Source organism: Symphalangus syndactylus, chromosome 14 (genome assembly GCF_028878055.3).
Source record: "Symphalangus syndactylus isolate Jambi chromosome 14, NHGRI_mSymSyn1-v2.1_pri, whole genome shotgun sequence".
Lineage (NCBI taxonomy): Eukaryota > Metazoa > Chordata > Mammalia > Primates > Hylobatidae > Symphalangus > Symphalangus syndactylus.
In genome coordinates this window covers 88645161-88664178 of record NC_072436.2, presented here as the reverse complement: position 1 = coordinate 88664178, position 19018 = coordinate 88645161, and the positions used below count along the sequence as shown (strand labels likewise).

The window sequence follows — 19018 nt, the reverse complement described above, 5'->3', positions numbered from 1 at the left end:
GACGTGATCTTTCACAAAAACTGTAAAGGGTTATAAAAGGTTTATGAGAATCTCAACCTTATGGTCAAACCAATGAAGATTGATACATTTGTCTATAAGGTTTTATTAAAAATTGCCTTGATGTTACAAGAACATTAATGCAAGGGTGAAATTTGGTTTTATCTATCTGTTGAAGAAGATTTTCATGTAATATTTATTAAAAGATAATGAAAGATTTTTGTTTGCCTTTTTAATAAATTACTGAAAAAAGAAAGGAAAGAAGAGAGATAGATTATTTGGAAAGCTAAGTCTTCCCTCTATCAATCAGTAAAGGTTTTTGCCTTTTAAAATTTTTTGAGTCATCATTTTGGTGAAATGAATGACTTATGGTAATCTGGAATTCTATTTCATAATATCAAGTGTTTTAAACCTTTAACCTATTTGATAGCCTTCCCAAAATCAAATTTCAGCTTCAAAATTGTCTTTTCTAACCTGTAACTTTGAGATGCTATAGACGGTCCCTGAAGCAGTCAAAAGAAAAGTAAACAGGATTATTTGATATGTTTAGTTACATGGGAAGAATTGCCAAAATTTAAAATAATGTTAATCTTAGGGTTATATTTTAGTGAATGATATTAATATATGTTCCCAAATTGTATGGGATTTCTAAAATTCTAAATATGTCTGAGTAAATACTATCAATGATGATAAGGATATTATGTTAAATATTATCAATGATAATTAAAGATATTATGTTAAGTACCAGAGATCACTGAAATAACCAAATTGCCTTGTCAATTGTGTCTATAACTATGACTAAAGTTGTTTCCACAGTTGCAGTTTCTGAAAAGTTCACAATCACACAAAATCCTAGAATATGGTGTCTTTTAGGAGGTTCATGAAAGGATGGAAAGAACCTTGAAAAGTACTCTTGAATACAATTTTCTAATAACTTTAAATTCATATCATTTGCACTCAGTGATAACTCCAGAAACTTTAATAAAAAGACTGTCTGGTTAATAAAACTGAGAATCTCGGTAGAACAAAAATAAACTGAATACCAAGAAAATACTTTACCAGATTGTCATGTTAAACCAGCTGATACTAAAATTGTTTAAATATGCAATTTGAATGAACTCCATGGTGTAAGTCAAATTACCTATGATAACCCATTAGTTATCAGTGCTATGCACATACATTTTAGAAATACTTTTATGCAAAAGGACGTAAGTAAGTCCAATGTTAAGCATGAAATCACGAGAACCAGAATGGCTACCTTGTTCTTCCTGACTCCTTAAAGCTTCTGTTTTTAAAGGTTCTGCATTGCATGACTCACCATAGAGAAGATAAAATGATCCAAATTGAATACATATTGGTGTGGTGACTTAAACTTGCTAAAATAGTTTATAACCAATGTTTGGTTTGTTAAATCCATATTCCCGGGAAGACAATCAAAGCTTCAAGTACATTTTGCTACCTGATGGGCCACTTAAACATTTACAAATGGATCTCATTCAATTGTCATTATCAATACATGTTTTCTGGTTGTATTAAAGCTTTCCCATGCAAAAGGGCTGATGTTATAACAGTAGATTATTATGCTACAGTGTATTTTCACCAGGTAAAGAAAGCTTTTTATGGTTCACTGACTGAGGACAACCCCTTCACAATATACAACCCAAAGATTGGATCTTCTGAGAACATCAGAGAAAGACCATCCTTGCCATCCACACTACAGCAAAACTTTGGGACTTGAATTTTAGGCTCATAATCTCACAACTGAGAAGGGTCCCCTCCACACCTTTGTAACTGTACACCTACTTGAACCCTTAAGGTAAAGCTAACCAGGAAAGTTTCTCCCTAGAAGAAGATGGCATCCTTGGGTATCTTCTTCCAAAATAACAGATCAAGACTGCTCTACTATCATGAGACTCTTACCTTTGAATATTTTTTCCCTTGGTTATAACTTTATGAACAATAGAATTGAAAAGGGGGTCTGTTATGTGCACTTATGGGATACACTTTTATTTGTGAAGGATTTTGCAGCCTGCCTTGTACATGGTGAGAAACAGAACATTGGTTCACTCCTCTTAACCCACATCACAGGTTACAGAGAGCATTGCCAGAAAGCCTTCACTCTTCTGAAAGGCATCATTTATTAGGTTTTTTTTTCCATGATTTGAAATAAAAGAGACAATGATTAGAAATGTATTCTTCATGATAGTCCCTACAGAAGATTCTACCATAAAGGCTATAGTTACACAACACTTTAAATTATTTTGTGAAAGTTATGATAAATAGTAGAATTAGATAAACAGAGAAATATTTGTACAGCTGCTGGCACTTGTGGCCTATGGAGAAATACATTGGGTATTACAGAGATTCAGCTGTAGGGATTAACGAAAAGATGACTTAGTTAAGTGAGTAGATGCTGTAGCTCATTCTTTGATCTATTTGATTTTAGGTGGTTTGGTTTATGGGTACCCTAGGTAAAGAGCATACTCCAACCTCGTGGTATTATTCTGCCGATTGTCATCATAGTAGTCGCTCCAGTGGGCTGTATTCACTAAAAGGTTTTAAATGTTTGCATGCAGCCATCTCTAGAATGTCAAATGGTCTCTCTTCAATTGGAATGACAAAAGCTCAAAGAAATGTGTGACCATAAGGACACTGTAACCTATGAATGACATGCTGAGACTGGAAACCCAAAGTGATGATAACTGAGAGTGGCAATAAGGCCCTAAGTTTCGGTCACACTCTCATCTAAGTAAGAATCTGGCCAAGAAAGGGGAATTTTGTTTTTAACAAAATTATGGGAGGCCCTTGTTTTGCACTACACCCGAGCAGACCAAACAAAGCCAAATTAGAGTCACTAGCGCTAAATATGACCTAGTTTGACAGTTTGGGACCTTCAGACAATCACTTAGCTGTTAGACAAGATGGCCTATCTTTGGATTCAAAGTCAAAGGAGCTAATGTAAAACTGAATAGATTACACACAAAATATTCTCACCTATAGAGTTCTTTACAGACCTAGATACCATTTCTAGGAAAACTTTTAAATGGAGTATAATATCACTGGAACCATTAGTTCAAAAGCTTTGGCTATATTACAGTCACTAGTCACCAAATTAGAGTCACTAGTGCTAAATGTGACATAATCAAACTAAGACTTTAAGAAAACTCATAGATCCTAGAACATATCAGGTTTTGTTTTTCTCCTGAAATTTACAGTGGTAATAGTGACATCAATGAGAAAGTTTTGGTCAATCTCTCAAAATTGAGAACATGACCAAAAGGGGGGAATTGTTAAAGCAAACTAAATATGGCCTGAGAAGGACTTTGCACTTCTATATTTGAGTCCTTCTAGATGAACTGTAACCTAGCTTAATAGGCAGACAAGATTGAAAACCCAACTTAGGAGCATACACATATAAGAAGAGCTGAGTTTTGGACAATCCCAACAGCCATACATCAACCACTAATAGACTCGTAAGTGTTCAAACTGTGTTCAAATAAGGAAAACACCAACTTGTAACCAGTCCATCTGTTTCTGTACCTCACTTCCAATTTCTGTACACCACTTCCCTTTTTTTGTCTATAAATTTGTTCTGACCACAAGGCATCCCTGGAGTCTCTTTGAATCTGCTGTGATCCTGGGGGATGCATGATTTGAGAATTTTTCATTCCTCAATTAAACTCCTTTAAATTTAATTCCGCTAAAGTTTTTCTTTTAACATGAGTAACTGAGAATTATTAGGGTAACACTCAAGGGGTTATCATGAACGTATTAGGATATATAAACAGAGTCAACTTGAATGTGCATAGGTTGCAAAAACAGAGCTTATAGAGAATTAATTATGATAGACTATTGTTGGAATTTGACTATTTTCCTCCTATGTCTTTCTATCAAACCCATTTTGTCGTCTTGAAAAAGTATCTATTTTCTGGGATCCTAGTGTAAGTAAGTAAGTTCCTATCTTGACCATGCTTCTGTAGAGCTCCCATATTTTAGAGAATGTAACATTCCATAATAATCAAAAGAAGGATAAAAAAATCTAATTATTTTGTAATTATGTGCTGGTTTTCCTTTATTTTTTCCCAGTCTAAACTATATAGCAGAAAGCATTCTAGGAAAATATATCCAAAGCTTTTGAACGAATGGTTCCAGTAATATTACACTCCATTTAAAAGTTTTCCTAGAAATGGTATCCACGTCTATAAAGAACTCTACAGATGAGAATATTTTGTGTGTAATCTATTCAGTGTTACATTAGCTCCTTTGACTTTGATTCCAAAGATAGGCCATCTTGTCTAACAGCTAAGTGACTGTCTGAAGGTCCCAAACTGTCACATTCAGAGTATCACAATAAAACTTATTTCCTGTAGTTCACCAATCTAATTAACACAATCAACCAATCAGCTTTATAAACTATCAATAAACAATATAGAATATCCAAGATCTTTTTGCCTGAAAACATTCTCAACTTCAGCTGTTTGTCCAAGCTTGCCTTCGCTTGGCTTTGGCGAAGCCTCAATCTCATCAAATCTTTTATATTTGTACTTAGTGAAGGTTTCTTTTTCTAGCAACCAAAAATATGATTCTTCAATACATAACTAGATTTTAAGTTATAGCAAAAGCACAACCATCTAGAGTCTCAAGTCAAAAGGATGGTTCAGTACTTTTAACTCATATTTGTGTGTGTGTGTGTATATATATATATATATATATATACATATATATATATGTAATATTAGTATAGTGAGACCTGCATTAGTTAATAGAAAATAGATGCAAATGAAGAATGTACTGGGTTATTTGTAAAATAAATGTATAAAAATATTGTAAGTAAGTAAGTTCAGGATATAGAGAAGAAGAAATAATAACACATTTAAAAATAAAGTGAAATGCAGGTTAAAAAACTCACTTTTCCTCTAATATCTTTTACTAACTGTTGACTGTTTTCTTATATAGGATTTTTGTATGGTTTTCTTAATAAATACTTTTCTTTACAGTTTATATTTGTGGTCCTGTATCCCTAGTAATATTCTATATCATTTGAGAACAGGACATTTATTCTATCCTTCTCGGTTTAAAACTTACTTAAACATTTGGATGTTTGTACCACAATTATTAACTGAATACAGAACAGAATAGTTGTTACAATGCAATACAAACAAACAGCCTAAAACTCTTACTGGCTCACAAGAACAGATGTTTAATTCTAGATCCCACTATACATTCATTCTGGGTGAACTGTGAATTTGTTCCATGTAGATATTGCATAAGAGAGAAGTTGTGCATGGGAAACCTTCTGCAGGCTCTTTTTCTTCATAAGTAACACTTGTTACTGACTCTCACATTTCATTAGATTAATCAAGACAAATGGCCAGATGTGGTGTCAATGTGTCTAGAAAGTACAATTTACTCATATCAAGGAAAATAGAAGAGAGAAAAATAAAGATTTTGAGAAACATACAATCTACCACAAATTATATTAGCTGAAACCATTTACTTAATTCCTCCAATTCGCAGAGAATCTATTAGACAGAAATGCAAGTAGCCACATATGTGTAAACATCTATCACAATATTTGACATATTGTGGACACTCAATAAAGTTATTTTCCCTTCTACATTTACTATTCTAAAATAATTTACCTTCCATGTGGTAGGTGCTCAAAACTATTTTATGTGAAGACAATAATTATGAAGTTACCTCCATTTCATACATACACACTCATCTACATATGCCAGAATAAATCACAGTCTTTGTTGTTGCATGAGTCCTATCTGATGGCAGAAATAAATTTATAGTTTCTCACTTATGCTATTACATTTCTATAGATTATAACTCGCAGTCACGTATGTTCCCCCAAAAAGCAGAGCCTTAGGCAAAAGCCTGTATTTTGCCACTGTATTGAGGAATGCAATTCCTAGAAGTCAAAAGTGAGAGGAAAGGAGAATGAGTCAAGAAGAAAATGTAAGCATGTGTGTTTATTAGTGGCTGACTACGAATTAGAATCAATTCATATGAGGACTTTATATTACAGAACTTCCTTCTTTGAGACTTAAGAAATGCTATACCACAGGAAGTCCAGCCTAAATGATAAAAAAGATAGATGCGATTCAAAACTAATACACTGAATTAGAAATGCACACAGTTCATTCCTAGTTGTTATTTAAGTTTTAATTCTCTAGGTGTTTAAATCAGGCAGTGCTACCTTAGCTATGTAATTAATTATAGAGTCATAATTCCAAACCCTAATGAATTATTTTTCTTACCTTAGTGCTTGTTTTTCCTTGAATTAAGAATTTTTTTGGCTGGGCATGGCAGCTCATACCTGTAATCCCAGCACTTTGGGAGGCCGAGGCAGGCAGATCACCTGAGGTCAGGAGTTGGAGACCAGTCTGGCCAATATGGCAAAACCCCATTTCTACTAAAAATATAAAAATTAGCCAGGCATGGTGGCAGGCGCCTGTAGTCCCAGCTACTCGGGAGGCTGAGGCATGAGAACTGCTTGAACCTGGGAGGTGGAGGTTGCAGTGAGCTGAGATTGAGCCATTGTACTCTAACCTGGGTGACAGAGTGAGACTCCGCCTCAAAAAAAAAAAAAAATTTTTTTTCATTTATCCCTATGAACTCATTTTCTCTTTGAAATCTGCAATTGCTAAAATAATTAGCCACTTATAAATTATGATAATTTTTGTATGAGATAATGATATAGAACTATTTATATGGCTTTTACTGGTAAATGTACATTGTTGACATACCTCTCAAATTAAATACCACAAAAGAGTGGTAGGTAGTGAAAATTTATTTCACAAGTATTCAAAGGGCTTGATTTTAGTCCCAACACTGTCATTAGCACTGTAACAAAGTATAAGTAAGTCACTTAAGATGTCTGGACATCAGTATCTTGTTAATTTAACAGAAGATTAAGAATATATTCAGTCTATGCTATGCAGAATCATAGGAGTTCTATGTAATACTTTAATAATAAATATTTTGGATGGAAGTCATAATGAATGAATAATAATTTAATCTAATCTATAACTTCTTTACACATTTAAGGGTTTTTACCGAAACTTCTCATTTTTATCTGATTTACTGATTTGGTATCTGAAAATACTTTCATTTAGAAAGCATCTCACTTGCTTAGAAAACCAGTGGATCAAAATCTATGAAAATACTTGATGCTATGCAACTTGACTTTGCAACACTCAAACTAAAAATTGAAGTACCCTCCATAGTAATCTCTTGAGAGTAGCCAAGATATATGGTCATATTGATGAAGGGATTCAATTATCAGTGACAGAAACTTGCACTGAAAATTAATATAAGTAAAATGAAGGGTATTGATCACTGTCAACTCACCAGGAGGGAACAAAAACAGAAAAAAAGAGGTCAGCATATTTGGAAAGATAAGATAATTGAAAAATGGAACATAGTATCTGCTTGATAGTTTCTCATGTCAGTTATTACAGTTATCAAGCCTTCAGAGGAAGCCAGAGAGAGCCAGGTAGCATTTAAATTAATGTGGAAATATAAGTTTAAGCATAGACAACTGTTTTCTTTTTATCAAATCATCTATCAAATAATTGTATATGAAGCTATCAAATTCTATTTTAAAAACCTATCAACATAAAACTCAAATTATTCTCAATTAAAAATTATGATTGATAGTGTTTCAAACATGGTATGTGTGTGTGTGTTTTTATGTACAACACCAGGGTGGGGCATAGAAATAAGAAGGAAGAGGGTAAGAAGGGCAGTTTTACATTAACCATGACAACACTCCCCCAAACCTCCACAGCCTGTTGCAGAGAGAGATACTGTCTGCACTGTGAAAGGGGCGTCAAGTGATTACGCAACTTTGCTACAGACTCCAGGACCAGTTCTGCCTCAGTGAACCCTGCCAACAAACCATTCCTCTCAGACACAGTCTCCGAGCCAGCCCTAACAAACAGCCTCAGGTTCCAGGCCTGCCTCTGTGCCAGGTCAGTGCCCACAGCCCTAGGTTCCAGTGTAGCCCCCATGGATTCAGCACACAGGTCTACAATCGTAGACTCAGATTTCCAATCCCCATCCTGCAACACCCATCCAGGAAACAATAAAGAAAACAATCTTACTTACAATCACATAAAAAATACTTACGGATAAATTTAACCAAGGAGGTAAAAATATCCAAACATGAAAAAGTATGTAACATTGATTAAAAAAATTTAAGATGACACAAATAAATGAAAGATATTCCATGTTCAAGAATTGGAAGAAGTAATATTAAAATATCCATAGTATCCGAAGCAATCTACCTATTCAGTGCAATTCCTATCAAAACTCAGAAGATATTTTTCCCAGAAATAAATAGAAGAAAAAAATTCTAAAATTGTTATGAAACCAACAAGGATCTCGAAAGCAAGGCAATCTCCAGTAAAAATAACAAAGGTGAAGGTACCAAAGTGTCTGATTTTAAAATATATGACAAAGGTTTAGTAAAGCAGAATGGCACTACCATAAAAACAGCCACATACATTAATGAAACAAACAAAATAGAAAGCCCAGAAATAAATTCATGCATTTACAGTCAATTCATCTTTGATAAAGTTTTCAGTAACATTCAATGAAGAAAAGATAATCTCTTGAATAGTGTCAGAAAAATCAGATATCCACATGCATAAGAATAAAATTGGATCTTTCTTTCTTTATATTATACAACACACCGAAATAAACTCAAAATGAATGAAAGACATATAAGACTCGAAATTATAAAACTCCTGAAAGAAAATTCAGAGAAAAAGCTTCTTGACATTGGTCTAGGCAATGATTTTTCAATATGACTCCAAAAGCAGAGGCAACTAAAGCAACAACAAACAAATGGGACTGCATCAGATAAAAAGCTTCTGCACAGCAAAAGACAATCAACAAAATGAAGAGACAACTTACAGAATGGGAGAATACATTTGCAAAGCATACATCTAATAAAAAGTTAACATCCAACATATGCAAGGAATTCAAGCAACTCAATAGAAAAAAACAAATCAAATATTCTGATTTAAAAATGGGCAAAACACCTGAATAGACATCTCCTAAAAGAAGACATATAATCAGCCAACAAACATATGAAAAAATGTTTAACATCTCTAATTATAATGAAAATACAAGTTAAAACTGGAATGAGGTATCACTTCACACCTGATACAATGGTTATAACCAAAAGGAAAAATGATAACTAACCAGTGTTGGCTTAAGATATAGAGAAAAAATAATCTTTGTACATTGTTAATGGGAATGTAAATTAGTATATACATTATAAGAAATAATTGAAAATTGAACTGGTATATAATTCATCAATGCCACTTCCAGCTACCTATTCAAAGGTAATAAAATCAATATCTCAAAGACATATCTGCAATTTCATGTTTATTACAGCATTACTCACAATAGCCAAAATGTGGAATTAGGATGTGTATTGTCACACGGTGATAATGAGTAATGCATTGATATTGTTGGAAACCAATGTTCTTTCTTACTGTTGTAAAGGGAAACTGGAGAGAAGCAAGGAAGTAATGCAGTGATAAAATTTAATCCATATAAACTGATAATTTTTAAATGATTATATTTATTTTTTAGTTTTCATACCAAATGGGTATCCAAATCAATAATAGCTAAATCACAATGGACTTATGTAATGTCTGTATCTGGGTTTTGAATACGAACACCATTTTCTACTAAAAGGGACCAGGACTCCTTTGTGAGTTGGCTGATTCCAGGTTGTGTAGAAAATACAAGGTAATCCTGGAATGTCATGTTGGGTCTATAAATAAGAAAATATTTAGAGCAAAAATAAACAACTCATTAGAAGAGATAGAAAACAAAATTTAAAACAGTACAGGAAAAAAAAGAATGTATACGGGAAATCATAACATGGAGACACATCAAAATAACGCAGGTACTAACTTGAAAGAATTACTGCTAGCTGAATGTGGGATAATTTGAACATCAAAAGGGATAATGACTATACTGATTTTAAGCTTAAAACCAGTACTGAAGAGTCAGATTGACAAATTATGGCACACTTACACACTGAAGTACCATACAACTCCGTAAAAATAAGAAAAATCTTTATGGATTTTAGGCTTAAAACCAGTACAGTAATTAATTACTTAAGAAGTGCAAGAATAAACAATTCCACAGTGGTAATATTTAAAGGAGTTATCATTTTTTTCTAAAGAATCCAGCTAATAATATAGAATGAATATCATGATTTTACAATCACTTTGCAATTGATGATTCAGGCAAAGAAAAAAATACCCACAGATTCTTGAAGTTACCCCACAGAAAACAGAAGAAAGGTGATTTCATAATGGAGAAATCTGATGGACAATAACTTGACCAAGCAATTAAACAACATTATAAATAATGGAATTAAACTGATACAGAATACATTCTGTGTCTCTTGATGTAATTCATTGGAAAGGCAGGGTATCTCTATGCAGAACTTTGCTAAAAATATTTAGCCTGAATTTAGTAATTAGAAAATAGTAACAGACCAGGCACAGTGGCTCATACCTGTAATTTGGGAAGCCGAGGCAGGAGGATCATTTGAGGCCAGGAGTTCGAGGGCAGCATAGCAAGACCTTGTCTCTAAAAATATAAGATAAAATAAAATTAGCTGAGCATGGTGGTGTGAACCTATAGGTCCAGCTACTTAGAAGGCTGAGGCCGGAGGATCACTTGAGCCCAGGAGGTCAAGGCTGCAGTAAGTCGTGATCATGCCACTGCATTCTAGCCCAGTTGACAGAGAAAGACTATGTCTCAAAAAAAAAAAAAAAAAAAAAAGACACATGAGAACTAAATGCAATATGTGTTCTTGATTGAATCCTAAATTTTTAAAGAAATCTATAACATATACTTCTGAAATTCTTAGAATAAGCCTCCAATTTTAATATGGACCTTAAAATAGATATTATTTTCAACAACAAAGGAAAAAATTAACAAAGTGAAGAGACAACCTATGGACTGGAAGAAAATATTTGCAAACCATACATCTGATAAGGGGTTAATATCCAAAGTATGTCAAGCAAGCAAAAAACATGAGAAGGCCCCAAAAGATTTAAAAATGGGTAGAAGATCTGAATAGAAATTTCTCAAAAAAAAAATAAATAAAACTGACCAAAAGATAGAAGAAAAGAAGTTCAATATCACTAATTATTAGGGAAATACACTTTACTATCCAAAGGAGATAGCCCTTTCACACCTGTTTGAATGGTTATTATCAAAAAGATAGATAACAAGTGGTGTCAAGGATGTGGAGAAAGGGTAACTCAGAAAGTAAACTAGTATATCCACTATGAAAAACAATATAAAGGCTCCTTAATAAACTAAAAATAAAATTGCCATATGATCCAGGAATTCCATTTCCGGGTATTTACTCAAAAGTTTTAAAATCAATATATCAAAGAGATATCTGCACTCCCATGTTCACTGCAGCACTATTCACAATTACCAAGATATAGAAGCAACTGAAACGTTCATTAGCAGAGGAATGGACAAAAAAATGTGGTATATATATATACACACATCAGAATACTACTTAGATTTAAAAAGTTAAAAAAAAACATCATTCGTGGTAACATGAATGAAATTACAGAACATTATGCTAAGTAAAATAAGTCAGGCACAGAAAGACAAATATGTTCTCATTTATAAGTAGAATCTAAAACAATAGAATTCAAAGAAACAGAGAGTAGAATAATGGTTATCAGAGGCTGAGGGGTTGGGAACAATGGTAAGATCATGGTCAAAGGCTCCTAAGCTTCAATTAGGAGGATTGCTTTTTTTGGGGGGGGATATATTGCACAGCCTCATGAATATAGTGAATTGAAATGTATTATATATATATTTACATTTCAGAATCTCCAAGAGAGTGAACTGCAAATGTTCTCACCACAAAAGATAAGCACTGGCTGTGATGAATATGTTAATTAGATTGATTTAATTATTCCACGTTGTATTCCTCAATCATTGCATTGCTTTTTACCCGATACATAGATACAACTATAATCTGTCCAATTATAATTAAAATATAAAAATTAAAATTTTTTCTGGTTGTAAAATAGTATTTTTTTGCCAGGGAGAAGTACATATGATGGTGCTCCCAAACCAAGGGCATCCTATAAAATAATTGACCAGTACTCTTCAAAAGTGTTAGGGATATAAAAGTAGAAAAAACTAATGTGTTGCCACAGATTTGAGAAGTCTAAGAAGACATGATGAATAAATTAAACCTTGGACTAGGAAAACGTTATTTCAGTATAAAATTATTTCAAAATAGAAAGTATAAAAACATTAAAAATACCAATGAATTACAACTCAGAGTCATTTCCTACTGATTACTTGGAATTTTAGTATCAGTCTTCAGTGTACTTTTTTTTCTGTCTTTTTTTCTGAGACAGAGTCTCACTCCGTTGCCCAGGCTGGAGTGCAATGGTGCAATCTCGGCTCACTGCAACCTTCGTCTCCAGGGTTCAAGTGATTCTTGTGCCTTGGCCTAATAAGTAGCTGGGGTTACAGGTGCCCGCCACCATACCCGGCTAATTTTTGTATTTCTACTAGAGATGGGGGTTTCGCCATGTTGGCCAGGCTGGTCTTGAACTCCTGGACTCCAGTGATACCCCCTGACTTTGTTTCCCAAAATGTTAGGATTATAGGCGTGAGCCACTGGGCCCGGCCTTGAATATTTAAAAAAATCATCATGTACCATGTTTCAGTGTTTAAAGTGAATGAAGTTTAAAAAAATACCTAACATGTCTGAAATTATTGATAGGAGAATTAAGCAATTGACAGACAGTTGTTGAATTACAACTGGTACATAAAAGTTAAGCAACTGAAAAAATATTATTAATGCCAGATAAAATTTAAAGATAATTCTTCTGTAACATAAATTTAACTGTATTATAAGGTATGGCTCTGTTGTAAATAATATTTACATATGTAATAACATAATCACTTGATGTGTTTATATTATGTAACCAAAATTAGGATTCAGCTATATGAAGATAATGAATGAACTTGTGATGTTGTGTGAAGTACAGGAGATAAAGTACTAAATCTCCATCTAGTATACTGGAAAATTAATAGATACGTCCAAAATGGAAAAGCAAAATATAGGGTTCAAAACATGTTATATAGAGATCTTCAATAAATACCAGAGGAGTCAGATTAGGAGTTTAAAGTGATTGCCTTAGAGCAGACCCTGGAAATTTTGGGAGTGAGCATTGGTATTGTTTATTATAAGAAGCTTAATATTAATAATATCACTTGACTCATTAAAAATTCACTGTATTCACTTATTTTTGGTTGGTTGCTCTCAAGTCCTGGAGCACAGCTGTTATCTTAATATCTTTCTGCACTGTATTCCTGTGAGTTCCCAGGAGTCATTTTTGTTTTAAATATTCTGTTTCTTGGACCCCATATCTTGCTTGGTTTACTTTCTCATTTTGGTAGAAACATCATCGAGTAGATTCCTGAAAAAATTTAACATTTTGATACATTCAGAAAAAAATCAATACTCTAATTTCACATTTGATTGATACTAAATTCTAAATTAGAAATTATACTTCTTCAGAATTTCACAGGCATTATTCTATTGATTTCTAACTTCTAGCAGTGATGCTGAGAAACTCAAACTCATCCTAATTTCTAACCAGCTGTATATCAGTTGTATGTTTCTTTTTTTCTTTCTGAAAGCTTGTTTTTATCTCTTGTGTTTTGAAATTTCACGATATAATGTGGAGTGAGGCTATTTTCATCCAATGCTCTGGGCAATCAGCAGCACCTTTCAAGATGAAAATTTATGTTCTTTAGCTCTAGGAAAGGTATTGGATGCTTTTTTTATGTCGTTTTTCTCACTTTTGTTTTCTCTATTAGATCTTACAGAAAATTCTATTATTTCGATATTAGATCTCCTGGCCTGATGTACTAATTGCCTTATCTTTTTCTGTTACGTTTTCCCATATATATTCCCTTTTCTCTATTTTGTTTATCTTTTCTAGTGAGTTGTTTACTTTTGCTGTAATATTTTTAATTCTCAAGACTCCTTTTACTCAAAAAGTTTTTAAAAATAGTATTCTGTCTTGTTTACTGAAATGACTTCTTTTTTTCCTTCTCAGATTATTAATGATACTTTTTATTTTAGAGCTTGCTTGTTTAATCTGTTTCCTTGCAGATGCTTTATATTTATTGTATTGTTTTCAACTGTCTCTGGTGATTCTTAGTTGCATGTTCAAGATTCCTAGTTGAGTGTTCAAGAGCAAGAGGCTGACAATCTGTTTGAATCTATGAAAACATATAGGAGACTAGCCAATCTTGGACTTCACTCTGATGTAATTTAGCCAAGCTGTTTCTTTGAGGGAACTTGACATTAATATCTTTACATCTTCCCTTTTCTGTAGGCTACCTTTCGAAGAAAGATATGTTCTAATCTTGCTCCCAATCTCTTTCAATCTAGAGTCCCTCTGGTAAATATCCACAAGACAATAAACTTCTGATCTGCTAGAGCGAGTGAGGGGCAACTGCACATCTGTCCAGAGGATGGAAAGGAATCTGGGGCCTATTTATTCCAAAATGTCTAGAAAATCACCTGGATTTTAGTCTGAGTTTCAACTTTGAGAGTACCTGTAGATATCATTTCCTTAGTCTTTTGCTATTTCTGCAGGGTGGATTGCTTTGTGGATTTCCTTAGTGAAAACTAAGCTCTGATTTTTTATCTTGCCCAAATTCCTACCTAAGGGGTCTAGGGAGTCATGCCCTACAAACTATAAATTCTCATCATATGGGTTTTATTTGACCCTATATATTATGACTTACTTTTCAATCTGACTCTGGCATAACATTACGAGACAAGGAAAGAAATATTTAGCCCCAAAATATATTTTCTTACGATACCTTGAAATTGCCCTGCAAAGTCCCTTGTGGGAAAAATCCACATTCTATAGAAAATCTTCTTTCCCGTTTGTTTTCCTTCATCTCTTCCCAGATCTAGGAGATAATCAACTAAAAGCCAGGCACCCTTTTAAGTCAGATAAGAAACAATTTACAACCTGCCCTCTCTGAAGTCTACTATCTATCTGAGAGCTTCCTCTGCACAGTAAAACTTGGTCTCCACAATCCTTTATCTGTAACCTGAACATTCCTTTCTGTGAATACCCGGTCTTTAGACAAACTCAACCGATTGTCAACCAGAAAATATTTAAACCTTCCTATAGCCTGGAAGCCCCCGCTTTGAGTTGTCTGTCCTGCCTTTCTGAACGAAACCAATTGATTTCTTAAGTGTATTTGATTGACGTCTCATGCTTCCTGGAGCTATATAAAACCAATCTGTGCCCCAACCACCTTGCACATGTTCTCATGACCTCCTAAGGGCTGTGTCATGGGCCATGGTCACTCATATTTTGCTCAGAATAAATCTCCTAAAATATTTACAGAGTTTGACTCTTTTCATCAACATTAGCATTGACTGAAGATTTCGCTTCCATGGGTTTGCTAAATTGCTTATTACTTGACCTTCTATTAAGCAGCTTTTCAATTGCTACTGCTGTTAGTAATTGTAACTGCTGTTACTTTCTAATGCAATTTGTCACTATGTGTTCATGCCTTTTAAAAAATTTTCTTAATTATTGTTATTTAAGTCAGTGCAAAAGAATGTACAAGTGAATTCACGTACTTAAACAGCCATATTTATCTGAAATTCTTAGAAAGTTTCTTGAGGCCTGAATTAGTTGTCATTATAACTCATGATTTTCTCTTATCCTCAGGTCAGTCAGCCTCATGTGCATGAGTCCTCAGGAATCAAGCAGGCAAAGAAATTAGATTGTTAGGGCCCTTCAGAGAACACAAAGATGTTTTATGACTTCCGGAAAAAGGTAATTATAGTACGGAAATAAATACGTGAAAGGACTTACAGATCTTAACAATCCCAAGGTGAGAATGATATGACTTCTGTGGAACTGATTACTGCTATCTGGCCATATTAATGGTACTTAGTGAAGCAATTGACAATTCCTCAACTACTCTGTTGAAAGGCAGAAGTGGAAGGCAATACTGCTTGTGGGCGGAAATACATATGCACACTCACCTTTATACTCATGCACACAAAATGAGGTTTAGTTAACGAGAGACCAAATGTACAAGGAAGCTCTCATAAAATTAAAATGGAGCTAAAAAATTCCTATTGCCTAGTGACGTCATAGCCATTGTAGTGTTGTAGCACAGTGCACTAACTTTTCCTGACAACTATTAGAGTAATATAAAGTTTATAAAAGTTCCAATAAAATGCCAATATCTCATCAGTTTCACTTCCTCCTTCCTTACAATGATTTACAAATAAAAGATACAGTGATTAAAAGACAGTCATGAGTGGTTTAACAACGGGGATTCTTACCGAGAAATGCATCATTTGGTGATTTTGTCATTGTGTGATCATAGAGTATACCTACATAAACCTACATGGTAGAGCCTACTACATACCTGGGCCATGTGGTGCTGTTTATTGCTCCTAGGCTATAAACCTGTATGGTATGTTACTGTACTTAATACTGTGGGTGATTGTATCACAATGGTAAGTATTTATGTATCAAAATATATCTAAACATAGAAAGAGTACAGTAAAAATGCAGTATGAAAGATTAAAAATACCACACCTCTGTAAGGCACTTACCATGAATGAAGCTTGCAATAAAGCAAGTTGTTCTGGGTGAGTCAGTGAGTGAGTGGTGAGTGAATATGAAGACGTGGGATGTTACTGTACACTACTGAAGACTTTAAAAACACTGTACACTTAGGCTACATGAAATTTATAAAAAGATATTTTTCTGTGTTCAATAATAATCTCAGCTTACTGTAATTTTTTTTATTTTATAAGCTTTTTTTAACTTTTTGACTCTTTTGTAATACCTTAGCTTAAAATGCAAACATATTGTACAGTTGTAAGAAATATTTTCTTTCTTTATATCCTCATTTTATAAACTTTTTCTGTTTTTAAATTTTGAATTCTTTTGTTCTTTACTTTTCAAACTTTTTTGTTAAAAACCAAGACAAAACATACATACTAGCCTAGGCCTACACAAGGTCAGGATAATCAATATCACTGTCTTCCACCTCCATATCTTGTCTCATTGGAAGGTATTCAAGGGGAATAACAAGCATAGAGCTGTCATCTCTTATGATAAAAATGCTCTTTTCTGGAACACCCCCTGAAGAACATGCCTGAGGCTGTTTTATATTTACCTTTTGTAAATAAGTAGGAGTACTCTCTAAAGTAACAATTTAAAAGTATAGTATAATAGATACATAAACCACTAACATAGTCATTTATTATTATTATGTACTGTACATAATTATATGTGCTACGGTTTTTTAACTTTTATTTTAGGTTGGAGGTACATGTGCAGGTTTGTTACATAGGTAAATTTATGTCACATGGGATTGTCATACACATTATTTTGTTGTCCAGGTACTAAGCCTAGTCAGTACCCTATAGTAATTTTTTATGCTCCTCCACTCTCCACCCTCAAGGAGGCTCCTTTGTCTGTTGTTCCCTTCTCTGTGTTCTTTAGTTCTCACCATTTATCTCCCACTTAAGAGTGAGAACATGTGGATGGAGCTAGAGGCCATTATCCTTAGCAAACTAACACAGGAATAGAAAACCAAATACTGTATGTGCTATAGTTTTATATGGCTGGCAGCACAATAAGTTTACACCAGAATTACAAAAAATATGTACATTGCACTATGACTTTATGACAGCTACATCATTAGGCAATAAGAATTTTTCAGCTCCACTATGATCTTGTAAAACCACCATTGTATATGTAGCCCATCACTGACCATAACTTTGTTATGAGAAGCGTGATTACATATACATACATATAAATACCCTACCACACATATATATACACACACAAACGTATAAATGTATATTTGCGTGAATAATATATGAGCACATATATGTGTATGTATAAGCCATATATTTGTATGTATGTACATGATTTGTTTTAAACAGTTGGCTCACAAAATTATGAAGCCTGACAAGTTTGAAATATACAGGACAGGCCAGCAAGCTGAAAACTCAGGCAGGTGTTGATATTACAATCTTGAGTCCAGAATTTTTTGCGTGAGCCAGCAAGCAGCAAACTCAGAAGGACTTTGTTGTAGTCTGGAGTTTGAAACCTGAAGGGAATGCTGGAAGGCTGGAAACTCAGAAGGGATTTCTATTTTGAAATACTGAGGCAGAATTTCTTTGCCCTGGGAAACAAGAGATGATTATGCTCTTAAGGTCTTCCATTGGTTGGATGAGTTCCTTTTATTATTGAGGGTAATCTACTTTACTTAAAGTCAACTTATTGTAGACTAGTCACACCTACAAAATGTCTTCACAGCAACATCTTAGCTGTGTTTGAGCAAATTACAGGGAACAGCCTAACCAAATTGACACATATAGTTAACCATTACATATCCTATCCTTCAAAATATCTGCCTTTTGATGATCAGTTCTGCTAAATGTAATAAGAAATCAATCAAATCTCCATGACATTTTTAAAGATATTGACTTAGGTCATAAAAAATGAAGACATAAAACATTTCCTATATGCAGAAAAAAATGATTGTCACTGTAGATAATCCAAAGAATCTACAAAAAAAGTCTCCAAAACCCAGAACTAAAACCTAGCATGGTCACAGGCTACAAGGTAAATGAACAACAATCGATTGTAATTCTACATACAAACAGTAAAACATTTGAGTATAATACCAACAAAACAGGTGTGACACATGTATAGAGAAACTAGAAAATTTTGATCAAAGATATTAAAAATGATCTGAATTAACTGAAACAGATACAATGTTTATGAATTAGTACACTCAATACAGTAAATATGTCGATACTCAAATTGATTTACAGGTCCAATGCAGTTCCTGTCAAAATCCCAGCAAAATTTATATTCATGTAGACAATGTTGCTGTAAACTTTATATGAAAA

General features: G+C 33.7%; 3 long non-coding RNA genes across 4 annotated transcripts in view; 2 read left to right on the top strand and 1 right to left on the bottom strand.

Moving 5' to 3' along the window:
• LOC134732376 (uncharacterized) overlaps positions 1–19018 on the top strand; it is a 1392928-nt gene that overhangs the window by 1155327 nt on the left and 218583 nt on the right. The window lies entirely within an intron of this gene.
• Positions 1–19018, bottom strand: part of LOC134732374 (uncharacterized) — a 135653-nt gene that overhangs the window by 33934 nt on the left and 82701 nt on the right. The window contains exon 2 of the long non-coding RNA XR_010115474.1: positions 10552–10626. This is a non-coding gene — a long non-coding RNA (uncharacterized lncRNA). The remainder of the gene's footprint in view (positions 1–10551; positions 10627–19018) is intronic.
• Positions 1–19018, top strand: part of LOC134732373 (uncharacterized) — a 212000-nt gene that overhangs the window by 185904 nt on the left and 7078 nt on the right. For both annotated transcript variants that reach the window (XR_010115473.1, XR_010115472.1), the window contains one exon: positions 15798–15905. This is a non-coding gene — a long non-coding RNA (uncharacterized lncRNA). The remainder of the gene's footprint in view (positions 1–15797; positions 15906–19018) is intronic.